The sequence below is a fragment of the Hordeum vulgare genome, chromosome 4H (assembly GCF_904849725.1).
Source record: "Hordeum vulgare subsp. vulgare chromosome 4H, MorexV3_pseudomolecules_assembly, whole genome shotgun sequence".
NCBI lineage: Eukaryota > Viridiplantae > Streptophyta > Magnoliopsida > Poales > Poaceae > Hordeum > Hordeum vulgare.
This window is the reverse complement of record NC_058521.1, coordinates 134,447,703-134,468,391: the sequence shown is the minus strand read 5'-3', so window position 1 is coordinate 134,468,391 and position 20,689 is coordinate 134,447,703.

Here is a 20,689-nt window from a genome sequence, read left to right as displayed (position 1 = left end):
GATGAAGATGCTCTCTCTCAAGCAACCCTACAATAAAAAAACAAAGATTCGCTTGTGTCCCCAACACACCCAATACAACGGTAAATTGTATAGGTGCACTAGTTCGGTGAAGAGATGGTGATACAAGTGTAATATGGATGGTAGATATAGGTTTTTGTAATCTGAAAACATAAAAACAGAAAGGTAACAAATATTAAACAACGAGCAATACATTGTACAAATGTTTGGAAACAAGGCATAGAGTCCACACTTTCACTAGTGCAAGTTCTCCCAACAATACTAATATAGTTGAATCATATATAAATCCCTCATGTGCGACAAATATTTCACTCCAAAGTCACAAATTGCGGAGAACAAATGAAGAAATTATTGTAGGGTACAAAACCAGCTCAAAGTTATCTTTTCTGATCAATCTTATGAGCTATCCCTATAAGTGTCACAAACATCCTTGGAGTTCGTACTAAAATAAGACCTTAAGATACACATCAACCAAAACCCGAATGTCACCTAGATACTCCAATGTCACCACAAGTATCCATGGGCTTGATTACACGATATGCATCACACAATTTCAGATTCATCATGTTCAATCCAACATGAAGAACTTCAAAGAGTGCCCCAAAGTTTCTATCGGAGAGTCAAGACGAAAATGTGTGCCAACTCCTATGCATAGATTCCCAAGGTCACGGAACCCGCAAGTTGATCACCAAAACATGCATCAAGTGGATCAATAGAACATCCGATTGTCACCACAGATATCCCATCGCAAGACATACATCAAGTGTTCTCAAATCCTTAAAAACTAAATCCGATAAGAAAACTTCAAAGGGAAAAGTCAATTCATCACACGAACATAGAGAGGGGAAAACTCCATATGATTCATCTATATTAATAAAGCTCGCGATACATCAAGATCGTGCCATCTCAAGAACACGAGAGGGAGAGAGATCAAACACATAGCTACTCGTACATACCCTCAGCCCCGAGGGTGAAATACTCCCTCCTCATCATGGAGACCTGCAGGATGATGAAGATCGCCTCCGGTGATGGTTTTCCCCTCCGGTAGGGTGCCGGAACGGGCCCCCGATTGGTTTTCCGTGGCTCTGGAGGCTTGCGGCGGCGGAACTCCCAATCTAGGTTTCTTCTAGGGGTTTTTGGGATTTGTAGGAATTATTGGCGTCGGTCTCACTTCAAGGGGACTCCCAAGGGACCCACAAGCCAAGGGCTTGCCCTAGTGGGGGGGGGGGCCTAGGCTTGTGACTTCCTCAGGACTCCTCTCCGGTATCTTTTTGCTCTAATATTTTTATATTTTACTAAAATATTCTCCGTAAATTTTCAGCCCATTCCAAGAACTTTTATTTCTGCACAAAAACAACACCACGGTAGTTCTGCTGAAAACAACGTTAGTCCGGGTTAGTTCTAATAAAACCATACCAAAATCATATAAAATTATTGTAAATATGGCATGAATACTTCATAAATTATAGATACGTTGGATACGTATCAGTATCCCCAAGCTTAATTCCAGGTCGTCCTCGAGTAGGTAAATGATAAAAGAAATAATTTATGAAGTGTGAATGCTAGCAAGTGCACAAGTTTGATCAATGGAAATTTCACTCACCTTTTTCTAGCATCATTACATATCATAAACAGTAGCTCATCTCATAAAACTACTCATGATGAAGTAACAAGCTATTAACATGTTATAGTATAGACCATAAAGTTTCTTGAAAACTAACAAACTATGCTTTCAGTCACCAAACAATTGCAATTCATCTTATTTACAGGAAGGGTCTATGTAAGAGCTTTTGATTTAGCAAATTCCACATACTCAACTATCATATAGTCTTCCATGATTGCTAACACTCAAAGCATATTTTTAGAGCAAATGGCATCCATCGAACACAGAGAAAGATAGGGGCTTAAAGTTTCGCCTCCCAACTTATTTATCATATAGATAATTGTCAATAATAATAATTCATTTACTAATATATTTGAATGGCCATATATGCTTGGATCTTTCCCCACCATATGATGCTTGCCAAGAGAAAAAGGTGAAATATTGGAAGTGGTGAAGATCACCATGACTCTTGTATAAAGGTAAGTACTAGAAAGTAAATCTGAGAATGGTTTCATACTTGAGCCATACTTGAACCATACCCATTCATTTATCTCTCAAAACCATACTTGAACCATACCCATTTAGTGTCATTTTTAGCCCAACCAAAAGCAAACCCATTATTTTTTCCACCCAAACCAATTTAAACCCAAAACATAACTGTGGGTTTAAACCCAGTACATAACCAAGGGTTTGCTTTAATGTACATATGATTACACAAATTGACATGTTAAGAAACAAATGAGATAGAAAAGGCATAAGTGCATCTACAACGATTTAGAAACAAAGTAATCCTTGAGATACCGTCAACACACGGTAAGAGGCAAAAAGAACATGCCCATGGTTGAAAAGCTCACTAACAAGTGTATGAAAACCAAATTGCTTAGCGAAAGCACAAGAAAACACTTCCGACTTTCATCTGCTGTTTCCCCATAATACATAATTACATGGTGCATTACAGCATGCACGCGGATCAAAGATACTCATTCTCTGTCGTCGTTGATTATTGCATATAACCAATGCATAGAAATCGGTTTGGACCCATAGTTTATAACCGCTAATAACCAAACCGTTTAAACCCATAACCAACTATAACCAAACTGGTGTCTCCATGTACCCAAACCAAAACCAACTAAAAAATCTCAACCCAATAAAACCTGAACCAATCAAACCCAAAGTAAGAACCGAACCGTTACACCCGGTTTTTTAATAACCATTCTCACGTTTACTAGAAAGTAAAATATAGGCCCTTTGTAGAGGGAAGCATTGATTTGCAGAGGTGCCAGAGCTCAAGCTTTTAAAATAGAGATGAATAATAATTTTGAGCGCTATGCTTTCATTGTCAACATAACAACCGAGAGATCACGGTATCTTCCATGGTAGACACATTATAGGAGGTTCCCAAACAGAATGATAAAGGTTTTACTCCCCCTCCACCAATCAATCACACTCCACGACAAGTCGAATCCATGGGTACTGTCCATACAAACAACAATCCTGGGGGAGTTTTGTTTCATTATATTTTGATTTGATTTTTGAGCTTGAAACTTGGCATCCCGAATACCAGCCAATTTCTAGTGAATAATAGTGAATCAACACATATCATGAGAATAACCCACCTAGCATGGAAGATACTGACAACCCCTAATCACTATGTGAGCGATTCAGGCATACAAAACAGAATATTATTTGAAGGTTTAGAGTTTGGCACATGCAAATTTACTTGGAAAGATAGGTAAATACTGCATATAGGTAGGTATGGTGGACTCATATGGAACAAATTTGGGTTTAAGGGTGTTTGGATGCACAAGTAGTATTTCTACTTGGTGTGAAGTTTTGGCTTGTATGAGGTGGAAGCAAGAACCACATGTTGGAGGATCCATAACAATATAACTTCTATACAAATATACCCAAGGATAACTCATTATGATGTCTTCCTTGTCCAACTTCAACTAATTTTCTCAAGTTTGGAAATAATTAACGGGTATTCACAATCATAGAAGATTTCCAAGATAGTATATTTATACGAGAAATCTCTCTTCCTTCAATATTCTTTCATGAATTGTTCAAGTGACCAATGCAGTGTTTGCTGACTTTCAATAAATTTTACCACCTATACTTCTTATATGTGAAGTCATTACTCCCCATGGTATAAGCATATAAAACATATATAATCTGAGATTTATGATATTCAATTCATTCAACCATTTATTCATAGGATATAAGTGAAGCACGAATGTAAATGACAAAACCACTCCAAAACATATAAGTGAAGGTCAATGAGTAGTCAAACAATTAAGTAGCTATGTGAGAACTTTCTCTCTCTCTCTCTTAATAAAGATTTTTCAGATCTGAGTATTTTATTTAAATAGCAAGCAAAAGAAAAATAGCACTCCAAGGATAGGACACATCATGTGAACGAATAAAAATTTAGGCTCAACATACGCTAACACATAGTTGACGAAGAGAGGTGGGATGGGTAGCATCCCCAAGCTTAGATGCTTGAGAGTTCTTGAAATATTTACTTGTGGTGCCTTAGGCATCCCCAAGCTTGAGATTTTGTATCTTTTTCAATCCTCTCTTATCCCGATTTCACCTATCCTCGAAAACATCATCCACACAAAACTTGAAAAGAACTCGTGAGATAGGTTAGTGCACATAATAATAAACCAACTCTTTATGCACTGCCAAGACAAGTTGCATAATAATTGCAAACATCATCTGTTGTTTACTATCATTTCCATAGTTTATATTTGTCAATATAGGCTATGGAAACTATAGGATAAGTAGATAAAAAAACTATGACAACAATCTGTCCAAATAGAATAGTCTGTAGCAATTTATGAAAACATTGTACTTCTAACTCAAAAATATATTAAAATTTAGGACATGCTATAAAATTTATATGACAACACTGTGCAAAAATTTCAGAAACTTTTCGCGTTCCAGTAAAATATGAAAAATTCAAACACTACAACACCAGTTTCTATTTTTCAACAACGCCAATCAAAGCACGCAATGCAAGCATCCTAATGCAATTCTTGGAGATTTTTATTGAAAAACAAGATTATAAATAACACCTAACAGATAACAAAAAAATATATTCTCCAACCAAAACTCATATTATGTGACAAATAAAAATATAGTTGCAAGTAAGATATACCGATAATATTGAAGACGAAAGAGGGGATGCCTTCCAGGGCATCCCCAAGCTTAGGCGCTTGAGTCTTCCTTGGATATTACCTTGGGGGTGCCTTGGGCATCCCCAAGTTTCGGTTCTTGTCACTCCTTATTCTCCTCATATCGGTGTCTCACCCAAAATTTGAAAACTTCAATCACACAAAACTTAACGGAACTTCGTGAGATGGGTTAGTAAAAATAAATAATGATCATTCACTTAGGTACCGTCAAGACAAGATTCATAATTGTTCCCACATGATACTTACTGTATTCTACTGTACCTATAATTTATATCACTGAATATAAGCTATGTGCACACTAAAACAAGCAAACTATGCACGCAAAACATAATTTGTCAAAAACAGAACAGTCCGTGAAGATCTGTATTGTAACCATACTTCCCTGTCTCTAAATATTCTGAAAATTAGGATAATCTAGGAAATTCATATATCAATCATGTGTAAAAAATTCATATCAAAAGCACATTCCAGTGAATTTAAAAAATTCCTGGACTATGAGCAAATGTTTCTGTTTTTGCACAGAATCAAGTCAACTATCATCCACACTATCCCAAAGGCTTTACTTGGCACTTTATTGAAATAAAAGGCATAAAACATGATTACTACAGTAGCTTAATTATGTGAACACCAAAAAACAGAAAGTAAGAGTGTTGGGTTGTCTCCCAACAAGCGCTTTTCTTTAAAGCCTTTTAGCTAGGCATGATGATTTCACTGATGCTCACATAGGAATAATAATTATAACATGCGAAAGAGCATCATGAATCTCATGAAAAGCACATTTAAGTCTAACCCACTTCCTATGCATAGAGATTTTGTGAACAAACAATTTATGGGAGTAAGAATCAACTAGCATAGGAAGGCAAAACTAGCATAACTTCAAAACTTTGAACACATAGAGAGGATACTTGATATTATTGCAATTCCTACAAGCATATGTTCCTGCCTCATAATAATTTTTTCAGTAGCATCATGAAGGAATTTCACAATATAACCAGCACATAAATCATTCTTTTCATGATCTACAAGTATAGAAACTTTACTACTCTCCACACAAGAAAATTTCTTCTCATGACTAGTAGTGGGAGTATCATAAAAGAATTGAATACTACAAATTGGTTCCACATTAAAAGAGTAATATTCAATAAAAGGATATTCATAATTATGAAAAGTATCATAATGGTAATCATCACTCTTTTTCATCGCATAAGTATCATCACAATAGTCATCATAAGTAGGAGACATGCAATCATCATAATAGTTTTGCTCATCAAAACTTGGGGGACTAAAAATATCATATTCATCAAGCATAGCATCCCCAAGCTTGTGGCTTTGCATATCATTAGCATCACGAATATTCAGAGAGTTCATACTAACAATATTGCTATCATGATCATCACTCAAAGATTTAGTGCCAAACATTTTAATGACTTCTTCTTCTAACACTTGAGCACAATTTTCTCTTCCATCATTTTCACGAAAGATATAAAAAAGATGAAGCATATGAGGCAACCTCAATTCCATTTTTTGTAGATTTCTATTGTAAAACCAAACTAGTGAAAAACAAGAAACTAAAAGATTTGATTGCAAGATCTAAAGATATACCTTCAAGCACTCACCTCCCCGACAACGACGTCAGAAAAGAGCTTCGTTGACGGGATGTGAGTGCCGCTTACCTAACCTCCCCGGTAACGGTGCCAGAAAATATCTTGATGGCTATTACACAACCTTCTTCTTGTAGACTCGTGTTGGGCCTCCAAGCGCAGAGTTTTGTAGGACAATAGCAAGTTTCCGTCAAGTGGATGAACTAAGGTTTATCAATCCGTGGGAGGCGTAGGATGAAGATGGTCTCTCTCAAGCAACCCTGCAATCAAATAACAAAGATTCTTTTGTGTCCCCAACACACCCAATACAATGGTAAATCGTATAGGTGCACTAGTTCAGCGAAGAGATGGTGATACAAATGTAATATGGATGGTAGATATAGGTTTTTGTAATCTGAAAATATAAAAACAGCAAGGTAACAAATATTAAACAACAAGCAAAACGTTGTACAAATGCTTGGAAACAAAGCATAGGGTCCACACTTTCACTAGTGCAAGTTCTCCCAACAATACTAACATAGTTGAATCATATATACATCCCTCACATGCGACAAAGAGTTCACTCCAAAGTCACAAATTGCGGAGAACAAACGAATAAATTATTGTAGGGTACAAAATCACCTCAAAGTTATCTTTTCTGATCAATCTTATGAGCTGTCACTATAAGTGTCACGAACAACCCTAGAGTTCGTACTAAAATAACACCTTCAGATACACATCAACCAAAACCATAATGTCACATATATACTCCAATGTCAGCACAAGTATCCATGGGCTTGATTATATGATATGCATCACACAATTTCAGATTCATCATGTTCAATCCAACACAAATAACTTCAAAGAGTTCCCCAAAGTTTCTACCGGAGAGTCAAGACGAAAACGTGTGCCAACCTCTAATTCCCAAGGTCACGGAACCCGCAAGTTGATCACCAAAACATACATCAAGTGGATCAATAGAACATCCCATTGTCACCACGAATATCCCATCGCAAGAAATACATCAAGTGTTCTCAAATCCTTAAAGACTCAATACGATAAGAAAACTTCAAAGGGAAAACTCAATTCATCACAAGAACATAGAGAGGGGGAAACTCCATATGATTCATCTATATTAATAAAGCTTGCGATACATCAAGATCGTGCCATCTCAAGAACAAGAGAGAGAGAGAGAGAGATCAAATACATAGCTACTGGTACATACCCTCAGCCCCGAGGATGAACTACTCCCTCTTCGTCATGGAGACCGTCAGGATGATGAAGATCGCCTCCGGTGATGGTTTCCCCCTCCAACAGGATGCCGGAAGGGGCTCCCAATTGGTTTTTCGTGGCTTTGGAGGCTTGCAAAGGTGGAACTCCCGATCTTGGTTTCTTTCTGGGGGGTTTTGGGATTTATTGGATTTTTTGGCGTCGGTCTCATGTGAAGGGGACTCCCGAGGGACCCACAAGTTAGGGGTGCGTAGTAGGGGGGGGGCGCCCCTACTCTTGTGACTGCCTCGGGACTCCTCTCCGATATCTTTTGCTCCAGTATTTTTATATTTTCCAAAAATATTCTCCGTAAATTTTCAGCCCATTCCAAGAACTTTTATTTCTGCACAAAAACAACACCACGGTAGTTCTGCTGAAAACAACCTTATTTCGGTTTAGTTCTAATAAAATCATACCAAAATCATAGAAAATTATTGTAAAGATGTCATGAATACTTCATAAATTATAGATACATTGGAGCTGTCATACATGATCAAGGCATCTATGTAATTCTCTTGCTATTGCTATGCTCAGTTTGTTGGGATCCGATGGATTATGAGATTATGTTCAAATTTTTATGAGTTATATATTTGATTATCCTTTTATATTATGCTCCTTAGTGATTCATGCATGTTCTCCGTTGCTATTTATTGCTTTGGCCGAGTAGTAGATTGTAACTCCAAGAGGGAGCGTTATGCATGCTTGTGGGTTCCTGCCCCTCGATGTCTAGCTTGAGTGACATAAACATGAGACTAGGGGATGTGATGTTGCCACCAGGGAGAAAACAACGGTGCTTGTGACCATGGTTGCAAGGATTGTTTACCTTACGCATGGTTCGTTAATGCAGTTGTCCGTTGCTTTGAGTTTACACTTTGGGTGGGGCTCGCAACTTAATACTGGCAAGATATTCTGGATAGATATCTCAAGGTGGATGATTAGTAAGTAGATGCTGATGAATAAACGGTCTACTTGTCTTGGCGTACTGCCCATTACTATTGAACCTCTAACTATCAAGTAGCATAATTAGCATTGCGGTGCGTTCATAATTCTGTCAATTGCCCAACTGTGATTTGTTTACCGAAGCATAGTTGTTTATCGTCTTTTGGGAGAGAGACATCACTAGTGAACATCATGTGACTCCGATCCATATCATCATCATTGTTTACACCTCCACTATTTACCGTTTTCATTTACTTTTCTGTTGCAATCACTATTACTTTTCCCGCTTGTGTTTTGATCCTTTGCAAACTACATGGCCGGAGAGATTGACAACCTCTCTGTACTCGTTGTGAGCAAAATTATTTGTGTGTGTGTAGGTCCATGTCTTCTGCTAATGTGAGGATGGAAGACACCTACTTGTTGATCCTAGGAGTCCTCCTGGTTTGATAAACCTTACAGTCTCCGTGTGAGGGAAAACTTGCTGCTAACTACATCTCAACCTTCCACTTGGGGTAACCAACAAGGTGCGAGAAGTATATACATCATCTCGTCATCACCTATGTGGCAAAGTGTGAGGAGGGGAGGGAGTCCGAATTGGAGGAGGACTCCTCCCTAGCGCCTCCACCTCCCAATCATCGGAGGATTCCTCCTCTTGGGAACCACCCCTTCCCTCCCTCATATATATAGTGGAGAGGATAGAGGCAGCCACACCCTAAAAGTTTACGGTGCACAGCCGCACCCAATTAGTTCATGGCAGAGATTTCTCTCACTCCTCTAGTTCGTTCCACCTCTAGGTCGATTCGATATCGCACATCCTAACCCTGCCGGATCAGCCCCACCAAAACTGTCGCCATGTGGTCATGATGACGGAGAACTCATCTACCTATCCACCCCTATTACTAGATCAAGAAGGCGGATAACGTCATCGAGCTGTACGTGTGCTGAACGCGGAGGTGTCATCCGTTCGGCACTGGATCGGGACGGATCGTGATGGGATCATGGGATGGATCATGACGAGATCACGGGACGGATCGTGATAGGATCACGAACATGTTTTACTACATCAACCACATTATATAAGCTTCCGCATAGCGATCTACAATGGTATGTAGATGCATTCCCCCTCTCGTAGATGTTAGTCTCCATAGATTGATCTTGGTAGGCGTAGGAATTTGTTTGTTTCCCATGCGATGTTCCCCAACAAGAAGAGCGTCAACAAATAATTTTGCGAAAGTCCTCTGTGCTGGTGCAGTGGATACTGGAGGTGCTGGAGGAGGAGCTGAAGAGTTCAAACTCGATGGAGACACTGAGGGTCTCACCTCTAGGGTTGTCACTACTGAAGATCTGGCCATGGTAGTGACCCGGGTGGCCGTAGGAAATGGTGCATCGCCATCCTCCGAACACATCCCATCTGCATCTACCGCCTTCTTCAGAGTCTCAACAATCGTAGCAAACTCAGTCACTTTGATCTCAAGAGAATGAAACTTCGTATCCACAGCCCGCTCTAAGATATGCTGATTTTTGAGAATGTCCGTAATAGACTTCTCAATCTTCTATGTGGCACTGACAAGGCAGACCAGCTGGTAATTCTTACTCTTTAGAACTGGACCACTAGTTGAAAGGACATGTATGTCTCCTAGAGGGGAGGGGTGAATAGGCGCTTTAAAATAATTATGGTTTAGGCTTGAACAAATGCGGAATAAAACTAACATTTAATTAGTCAAGCACAAAACCTAGAACAACTAAGTTCACCTATGTGCACCAACAACTTGTGCTAAGAAATATAAACAACTAAGTGATAGCAAGACATATACAAAGAAACAATATGGCTATCACAAAATAGAGTGCATAAGTAAAGGGCCCGGGTAAGAAATAACAGAGGCACGCGGAGACGACGATGTATCCTGAAGTTCACACCCTTGAGGATGATAATCTCCGTTCGGAGCGGTGTGGAGGAACGATGCTCCCCAAGATGCCACTAAGGCCACCGTAATCTCCTCACGCCCTCGCACAATGCAAGATGTCATGATTCCACCAAGGGACCCTTGAGGGTGGTCACCGAACCCATACAAACAAGGTTGGGGCAATCTCCACAACTAAATTGGAGGCTGCCAACAACACCATGAAGGTTCACCACAATGGACCATGGCTCCGAGATGACCTCAAATGCTCGGGGCAATCTCCACAACCTAATTGGAGACCCAAATGCTTTCCCAGAGCTTTACACCATAATGATTGAGCTCCGAGTTACCACCAAGCTTCTAGGTTGCCAAAGCAGCCAAGAAGAACAAGCTCTAGGGTATCAAACTTCACTTCCACGTATTACCATGGAGAACTCAAACCTACGAACCAAATACAATGGAAAAGGCACATGAAGTGCCCAAGTCCTCCTCTCTCAAATCCAACCACGACAACTAGTGTTATGGAAGAAAATGGGAGGAAGAATGAACAAGAACATGAAGAACTCCAAGATCTAGATCCAAGGGGTTCCCATCATAAAGAGGAGAAAGTGTGTAACATCCCAATTTTCCTAATTGGGAATGTTCTACAAATGTAGCTAAGCATCTATGCATTTTGTTTGCAATAAAGTTTTGCATTTGAATTCCGTCAAATACTTGCTTTTGCTTTTCTATTTTTCCTCCCCGAGAAAATACCCCAAAGAAAATTCTTGCACGCAAGAAAGAGCTGAGGAAAATGACCCTCCCAAGCGAGGGGTGTTTTTGAAAATAAATGAGCCAAGAAAAACCAGAATTTATGGAGAAAATAATTTGAAAAATAAAATATAGCATAAGGGGTTTTTCTGAAAAAAAAACATTTTTAAAAAGTTTTTATTTTGGTTTTGGAAAAATGATAAACTATTAGGAAATATTTTTCTGATCAATTTGGTATATAATACCCTATACTAATTATTTTATTTTTGTTTCCCTTTTATTTTTTTCCTTACTGTTTTTGAGAAAATACAAAATCGGGAGACTTTTTTAGGAAGGCGCCATGGGCGCGATTTTAACTTTTGCCAGATCCCCCACCCACCGGGAGCCAGATCTCCTGGCCAACCGCCACCACGAGCGCTCCCCCCCTTTTTTCTTTCTTTCTTTCCTTTCTTCTTCCTTCCTTCTTTCTTCCCTACGAGCCCCTTCCATCCATGGCGACATCCTTCCTCGCCGGGATTCGACGGGATCCCGGATCTCCCCCTTCCTTCCCTCGGCTACCCCCTCCCCCTATAAATAGTCGGCCCCGACCCTTTCTCTCGTCCCATTCCACCGCCCCGCCTCCCCTACCCAAGCTCCATGCCGCCACCTCGCCGGAGCCGAAGCTCCCCGGCGCCCCGCAGCTCACCCCAGCCCCGTTTCGCCTCACCGCCGCCACCACCGGATGCGGGAGCCCTGCCGCATCCCGTTTCCCCAACCAGCCCGAGCTCCCCGCCACCGCAGCGTCGCCCCCGCCACCTCGCTGGAGCCGAGCTCCACCCGGCCACCCCGAGCCTCCCCGGGCTCACACCGCCGCCTCCCTCGCCTAGCCACCGCGAACAGTCGCCGGAGGGGACTCGCCGCCACCTCCCCGACCCGTCGCCACCGCCGGAGGGTCACCGGAGGCCGCCCCGACCACCACCTCCTCTCGACCTCGCCGGAGAAGAGGATCACACCGACAACCTCCACTATGAGCCCCATCCCCTCTCCGTAGCCGTCCGATCTTAGATGTACGCGTAAGATTAGATGGTGAGATACCTCTTCGGTCTTTTTAACAAAACCGAACTGGCTCGTTTCACTTACTGTTAGCCGAAGAAGTTTTCGTTAAGATTCGGCCATTTGTTAGTATTCCTCGCAGCAAACATCCTAGGACCAACCAGAGAGCGCCACGTGTACACAGTATCCGACAAAATTCAGATTTCAGTTTTCTGTTTTAATTCAAAAACAGAGAAAGTTCCAATCTTGTTTTGATCATAACTTTTGATGCAGAATTCCAATGGAGTTGAAACTTGCTCCAATAGATCACAAGTTTTCTTTAGTTTTAAAAAATAGTTAATTTGTCTATGTTTGAAATTTTAAAACTTGAATTAGATCAGATTTAGTTTAAACCTTGTTTTGCTTATTCCAGGAGTTTAAAAATAGATTTGTATTTGATTCTTTTTGCTACTGCTTCCTAGTGATTATATCTTTCTGTAGTATAAGTTTCAATTTTTTTTAATATTTTTACTTGGGGTTTTAACAGAAACAAATTGTGCCTTAGTTAGAGGAAGTGAATTCTTTCACTTTATGCCATAGCTACTTTATGCTTGTGATGTTATTTTACTTGTTGATAATTGTAGTGCTTATGGTGTGTATTTGTTTGCATCGGTAGATCACCCGGAGTGTGAAGCTTGTTACTTACAAGCGCTCGATCAAGACAACTATCAGAAAGGCAAGTCATTTTGATCATACTATCGCATATGTTTTCTATGCATGGTAGTTTCACCTTTCTTTGCCCAATTGCATGCTGAGTAGGTACTTGGAAATTATAGTTATAGGTTGTAGTATTATGTGGTAGGCACACAACAACCCCGATACTTGCCCCGGGACGACAAATTTCATATTGCTATGCTTGAGTAGACGGGATTCTGGTTGAGTGCATAACACGAGTGATGCGAGGATAATTAAATAACCAAGACCGGTTAAGTCAAGATTTTCAAGACCTCGTGAAGCAATGCAACTCTGGGTGAAGGACGGTTTGACGGGCTCCCTGGAGAAACCAGTGGACGACCCCGGGATGCTTGGAGACGTGCCATGTCATCTTGTGGAAAGCTTCACCCAGGCTCGAAGAGACGGACGGAGGCTTCAAGACCCAAGGCTTACCTGCACCGCCACAAGTCATTATGGGCTCTGGCTTGGTTGGACAACGCGGTGACTCTGGACATGCGGTGCTAGCAGATGTAGAAGAACGGTAGGATTGGATGGGCACCGACATGGATTCAGAGGGACCCGTTGAAAGACCATGTTTTGATCATCCGGTCCTCAAACACCCTGAAGTGTAAGGACATACTCAGAGGCGATCAAATCTTGTGGGCAACGTGTGCAAAACTCTGCAGAGTGCCCAAACCTAATCGATTAGCCGTGTCCACGGTCATTGACAACTTAAGCCGAAGGCATTTAAATTGTCCTTAACTCTCAACACAAATTAATAATGATGTGGGAATTATCGACAACTCGGGTACGAGAATTGGTTGGCGGAACCATCTCGTTAACAACAAACAATGTAGTAAGATTTTGCCTTCAGCCCTCTCTTGTTGTAGGAGAAAATTTGCTTTATGCTAAAACTTATAGCCCCACATGCCATATATGCATGTAGAAATAGTTGGCTATTATTTCCCACTCTCTTTGATGACTTGCCGACATATTCCATATGCTGACCTACACGGCTGCAACGTATCATGTTGCAGAGTACTTTTCCGACCAGGAGTGAGGCTACGATCTACGCTCGACGACATGCCCTGGAGTCGGATGGACTCGTCTACCTGATGCTTCCGCTAGTCTTCGTTAGATATCTCATGAGATGGCCTTCAACCACTTTATTGTAATTCATTATTGTAATAAAGTACTCGATATGAGATTTTGGTTAATAAAGCTGTGTGATTGAACTCTTGATATATACATTTATGTACTGAGTGTGTACCAGCATGATCTTGGGATGGTATGGAAACACCAGAGGCTTGACTCATATTAAGTCGGGTCGCTACAGAAATGGTATCAGAGCACACACTGACCGTAGGACGTAACCTCTAGGAATGGAAAAGCCTTAGGAAGAAAACTATTTTCTTATGTCTATAAATCCTCTGTTTCCTCTTCTGATCATTTCTGACTTCTCTCCGATTTTTCCAATGTTTTAGATGGCCACCTTCATCCCCGTTAAGTTCACGGAGTTTTGCCAGCCCGACGCCACTATGCCTTTTGGAAAGGAGCTGATACAGATCACCAAGGACTTGAGGATTGCTCTGCCGACTATCGCAGGGAAGCCTACTTCATCTTACCCGGAGGATTCACGCTACAGGATTGAGGTGCACGTTCCCAGAAGGACATTCGAGCCACGCACTGAGCCTGTGGACTTCAAGTTCATCGCACCCAACTGGATTCTCGGAAGGGACATGGCGGTCCATTGTGCACTCGGACATATCAAGGAAGTGTACAGAGGCTGCCCTATTTCACCGGACCTATTCACGGTATCCCGGAGAGGAGAAGATGGAGAAATCATCTCAAGCAAGACCAAGGACGCTCTCCTGTCCTATGCCCAGACGTTGGAGAAGCACAACGGGACTCTGGAGCATCGTGTGATCAACGACGCCAGGAAGATCAAGCAACTGTCGCTCCGCGAACTCGAACTCGAAGAAGCAGCCCGGGAAGCCCACTATGAGCACGAATTAGAGGTGAAGGACTTCCTGGAGAGGATCGAGAAGGTGAAGACTCGTGTCGCATACCTGGAGGAGGAACTAGACATGGGCGAGAACCTTCATCCCAAAGGAGACGTAGCCCCCTTGATCAGCAATGAGGAGGACTATGAAGAAAGCTCCACCGAAGGACCGACCACCATGCTTTTCTGGGGAGGACACTTAGACTAGTCCACCAAATTTATCTTATCGTTAAATGCTTAGGCCGATGTTTAGGTTATCGAATTTTGTATCCCCGTGTGTGAACCTTTTGTGATGGTATTGAATAAAATGTGTGGTGTGATACTTGGTTGTTGCATTTCATATGGGTAGTGTAATTACTCTTTAGACCATTGTTCTATGCTAATCTCACCCCTCTACAAACACCAGATGCCTCTGAGACGTGCCCCTGCTTCCAACTTCCCGCCGGAGCTCACTCAGTTGATTCAGCAACAGAATACCCTGATGCAGCTGATCATCCAGAACCAGAACAATAACAACAACCATCATCCACCCCAGGCCGTCAATCTCACCCGTTTCCTGAGGTTGAACCCTCCGACTTTCTCCAGCAGCATTGAGCCCATTGTGGTAGATGATTGGCTCCACGAGATGGAGCGGGAACTAATCACTGCTGGATGTACTGAAGCTGAGAAGGTGCGCTTTGCTGCGCATCAACTTGGAGGCCCTGCAGCTGCATGGTGGGAGAACTACACCACCACATACCCCATTGCTGGAGTCACTTGGGAGCAGTTCAAGCAAGCCTTCCGCACCGCACATGTTCCAGCTAGTGCCATGAGTCTGAAGAAGCGTGAGTTTCACAACTTACGCCAGGGAAATCGCTCTATGGCTCAGTATGTCGATGAATTCAGCATGCTCACCCGTTATGCACCTAGAGATGTGGCCGATGATGCGGCCAAGCAGGAAAAGTTCTTGGAGGGACTCAATGATGAGCTGAGCATTCAGCTGACTGTAACCAACTTCAACAACTACCAGGAGCTGGTAGATAAGGCCCTGATCTTGGAGGGAAAACATCAGCAGATGGAGAACCGCAAGCGGGAGTATGGCAATGGAAAGTTCAACTCTGGCACTCAGCAGAAGCCTCGCTACACCCCCTATTCAGGGAATACCGGGACTGGATCTGGTAAGTTTGGATGACACGTCCAACATAACCACCCAGTGCACAACCATGGAGGCCACAACCATGGAGGAAATGGGAACCACCGCAACAACAAAAACTTCAAGAATGGCGGTACCGGCACTCAACATCATTCAGCTCCAGCTCAGAAGGATCTGACTCATATCACCCGCTTCAAGTGTCAGAAGATGGGACACTATGCCACTGAATGTCCCCAGAACAAGCAGGGAAATGGAAACGGCAACGGCAACTCTGCAGCAAAGAAGCCCAATCCTTTTCCTCGAGCTCAGGTGAATCACATTGATGCTGAAGAGGTCTATGATCACCCCGATACTGTGGTGGGTAAGTTTTTGCTAAATTCACGTCCAGTATTGGTACTTTTTGATTCTGGTGCAATGCATTCATTCATATCAAGGGTAGTTGCGGAAAAGTATAGTTTGCCAACTAGAACCCTCAGCCAGCCTATTAAGGTCAGTTCCCCAGGAGGCATGATGACAGCCGGTATAGGATGCCATGCTTTGAGTCTCAACATCAGGAACCATAAGTTTCCCACCGACCTCATCGTATTAGAGTCTCAGGGATTGGATGTAATCCTAGGCATGGATTGGTTGGCCAAGTACGAAGGGCATATTGATTGTGCCCTTAACTCTATTTTGCTCACCACCCCCGAGCAAAAGCGGATTAAGTACGTATCCCAGCGCCCGACACGGAGTGCTCATGCAAGAAGGTAAAGTTGTAGCCTATGCATCCAGATAGCTCAGACCCCATGAGCTAAATTATGCCACACATGACTTGGAGCTAGCAGCGGTAGTGCACACTCTCAAGACCTGGAGACATTTCATGATCGGAAATAGTTGTGATGTGTACATTGATCACAAGAGCCTGAAATATATCTTCACGCAGAAGGAGTTGAACCTCAGACACAGGAGATGTCTAAAATTGATCAAGGACTATGACATGAGATTGCATTATCACCCAGGAAAGGCAAATGTTGTAGCCGATGCGTTGAGCCGCAAGAGTTATGTGAACACACTCATAACAGGAGGATTACCCCAGGAGTTAGCCAATGATCTCCGAGAGCTCAAATAGGAAATAGTTCCAAGAGGATTTGTAGCCACAGTGGAAATTCAGTCCACTTTGATAGAAAAGATCCGCGAAGCACAGAAGACAGACACGGAGATAGCTGAAATTAAGCAGAAAATGAAAGACGCGAAGGCTAAAGGTTTTCGTGAGGATGAACATGGAACTTTATCGTTTGAGGATCGCATTTATGTGCCCAATGATCCCGAACTCAAGAAGTTGATACTTCAGGAGGCCCATGATTCCTCGTACTCGATACACCTCGGCAACACCAAGATGTATTTGGATCTGAAAGAAAGTTTCTGGTGGACATGAATGAAGAAAGACATTGCCGAGTTTGTAGCAATATGCGATGTTTGTCAGCGATTAAAAGCCGAGCATCAGAAGCCAGCAGGTTTGCTTCAACCTCTGCCGATACCTGAGTGGAAATGGGAAAATCTTGGTATGGACTTCATCACACGATTACCCAGGACCCGTTCTGGCTATGATTCTATTTGGGTTGTGGTCGATCGTTTGACCAAGGTAGCTCACTTCATTCCCGTGAAGACTACTTACACGAGTGCCAAGCTGGCCAAGATATATATGACCAGGATCGTATGTCTGCATGGAGTACCGAAGAGTATTGTGTCAGATAGAGGGACTCAGTTCACATCAAAATTTTGGCACCAACTACATGAAACCTTGGGAACGAGATTGGAGTTCAGTACAACTTTTCACCCACAGACAGATGGACAGACCAAGAGAGTCAATCAGATTCTGCAGGACATGTTGAGAGCTTGCGCACTAGACTATGGGTCTAGCTGGGATGACAATTTGCCTGATGCCGAGTTCTCATACAACAACAGCTACCAGACCAGTCTGAAGATGGCCCCTTTCGGAGCTCTATACGAAAGGAGGTGCAGAACACCGTTGGTGTGGGATGGAGTTGGAGACCGACAACTTTTGGGTCCTGACCTTATCCGAGATTCTGAAGAGAAGGTCAAGCTGATTCTTGACCGACTCAAGATAGCTCAGTCCAAGCAGAAAAGTTATGCTGACAGCAAACGCAAGGAAGTAACATACGAAGTGGGAGACCGAGCATATCTTCGGGTGTCTCCAGTTCGAGGAATCAAGAGATTTGGTGTGAAAGGAAAGTTAGCACCCTGATTCATTGGCCCCTACAAAATTCTTGAACGTAGAGGCGAAGTTGCATATAAACTGGAACTGCTGGAAGGATTGTCCGGAGTTCATGATGTCTTCCATGTTTCCCAGTTGAAGAAATGCCACGTTGAGATGGCTGATGTTCCATTGAGAGATACAATGCCCCTAGAGGCCATACAACTTGACAGTGATCTGACGTATGAGGAGAAACCCGTCAGGATTCTCGAGACTGCCAACAGAGTTACCCGCAGCAAGATCATCAAGTTCTGCAAGGTGTTGTGGAGCCACCACACCGAGGAAGAAGCCACCTCGGAACGAGAAGAAGATCTTTGTCGAGACCACCAGCACCTATTTTCTAGCCAACCCGAATCTCGAGGGCGAAATTCATCTTAAGGTGGGTAGGTTTGTAACATCCCAATTTTCCTAATTGGGAATGTTCTACAAATGTAGCTAAGCATCTATGCATTTTGTTTGCAATAAAGTTTTGCATTTGAATTCCGTCAAATACTTGCTTTTGCTTTTCTATTTTTCCTCCCCGAGAAAATACCCCAAAGAAAATTCTTGCACGCAAGAAAGAGCGGACGAAAATGACCCACCCAAGCCAGGGGTGTTTTTGAAAATAATTGAGCCAAGAAAAACCAGAATTTACGGAGAAAATAATTTGAAAAAGGAAATATAGCATAAGGGGTTTTTCTGAAAAAAACATTTTTAAAAAGTTTTTATTTTGGTTTTGGAAAAATGATAAACAATTAGGAAATATTTTTCTGATCAATTTCGTATATAATACCCTATACTAATTATTTTATTTTTGTTTCCTTTTTATTTTTTTCCTTATTGTGTTTGAGAAAATACAAAATCGGGAGATATTTTTTTAGGAAGGCGCCATGGGCGCGATTTTAACTTGGGCCAGATCCCCCACCCACCGGGAGCCAGATCCCCTGGCCAACCGCCACCACGAGCACTCCCCTTTTTTTCTTTCTTTCTTTCTTTCCTTTCTTCTTCCTTCCTTCTTTCTTCCCCACGAGCCCCTTCCATCCATGGGGACCTCCTGCCTCGCCGGGATTCGACGGGATCCCGGATCTCCCCCTTCCTTCCCTCGGCTACCCCCTCCCCCATTAAATAGCCGGCCCCCGACCCTTCCTCTCACCCCGTTCCACCGGCCTGCCGCCCCTGCCCAAGCTCCACGCCGCCACCTCGCCGGAGCCGAAGCTCCCCAGCGCCCCGCAGCTCACCCCGGACCCGTTTTGCCTCATCGCCACCACCACCGGACGCGGGAGCCCCGCCGCATCCCCTTTCCCCAACCAGCCCGAGCTCCCCGCCACCGCAGCGTCGCCCCCGCCACCTCGCCGGAGCCGAGCTCCACCCGGCCACCCCGAGCCTCCCCGGGCTCACACCGCCGCCTCCCTCGCCTAGCCACCACCACCAATCGCCGGAGGGGACTCGTTGCCGCCTCCCCGACCGGTCGCCACCGCCGGAAGGTCACCGGAGCCCGCCCCGACCACCACCTCCTCTCGGCCCCCCCGGAGAAGAGGAGCACGCTGGCAACCTCCACTGTGAGCCCCATCCATTCTCCGTAGTCGTCCAATCTTAGATGTACGCGTAAGATTAGATGGTGAGATACCTCTTCGGTCTTTTTAACAAAACTGAACCGGTTCGTTTCACTTACTGTTAGTCGAAGAAGTTTTCATTAAGATTCAGCCGTTTATTAGTATTCCTCGCAGCAAACATCCTAGGACCAACCAGAGAGCGCCACGTGTACACAGTATCCGACAGAATTCAGATTTCGGTTTTCTGTTTTAATTCAAAAACAAAGAAAGTTCCAATCTTGTTTTGATCATAACTTTTGATCCAGAATTCCAATGGAGTTGAAACTTGTTCCAGTAGACCACAATTTTTCTGTAATTGTCAAAAACATATAATTTGTCTATGTTTGAAATTTTCAAACTTGAATTAGACCAGATTTAGTTTAAACCTTGTGTTGCTTATGCTAGGAGTTTAAAAATAGATTTGTATTTGATTCTTTTTGCTACTGCTTCCTAGTGATTATATCTTTCTGTAGTATAAGTTTCAAATTTTTTTAAATATTTTTACTTGGGGTTTTAACAGAAACAAATTCTGCCTTAGTTAGAGGAAGTGAATTCTTTCACTTTATGCCATAGCTACTTTATGCTTGTGATGTTATTTTACTTGTTGATGATTGTAGTGCTTATGGTGTGTATTTGTTTGCATTGGTAGATCACCCGGAGTGCGAATCTTGTTACTTAGAAGCGCTCGATCAAGACAACTATCAGCAAGGCAAGTCATTTTGATCATACTATCGCCTATGTTTTCTAT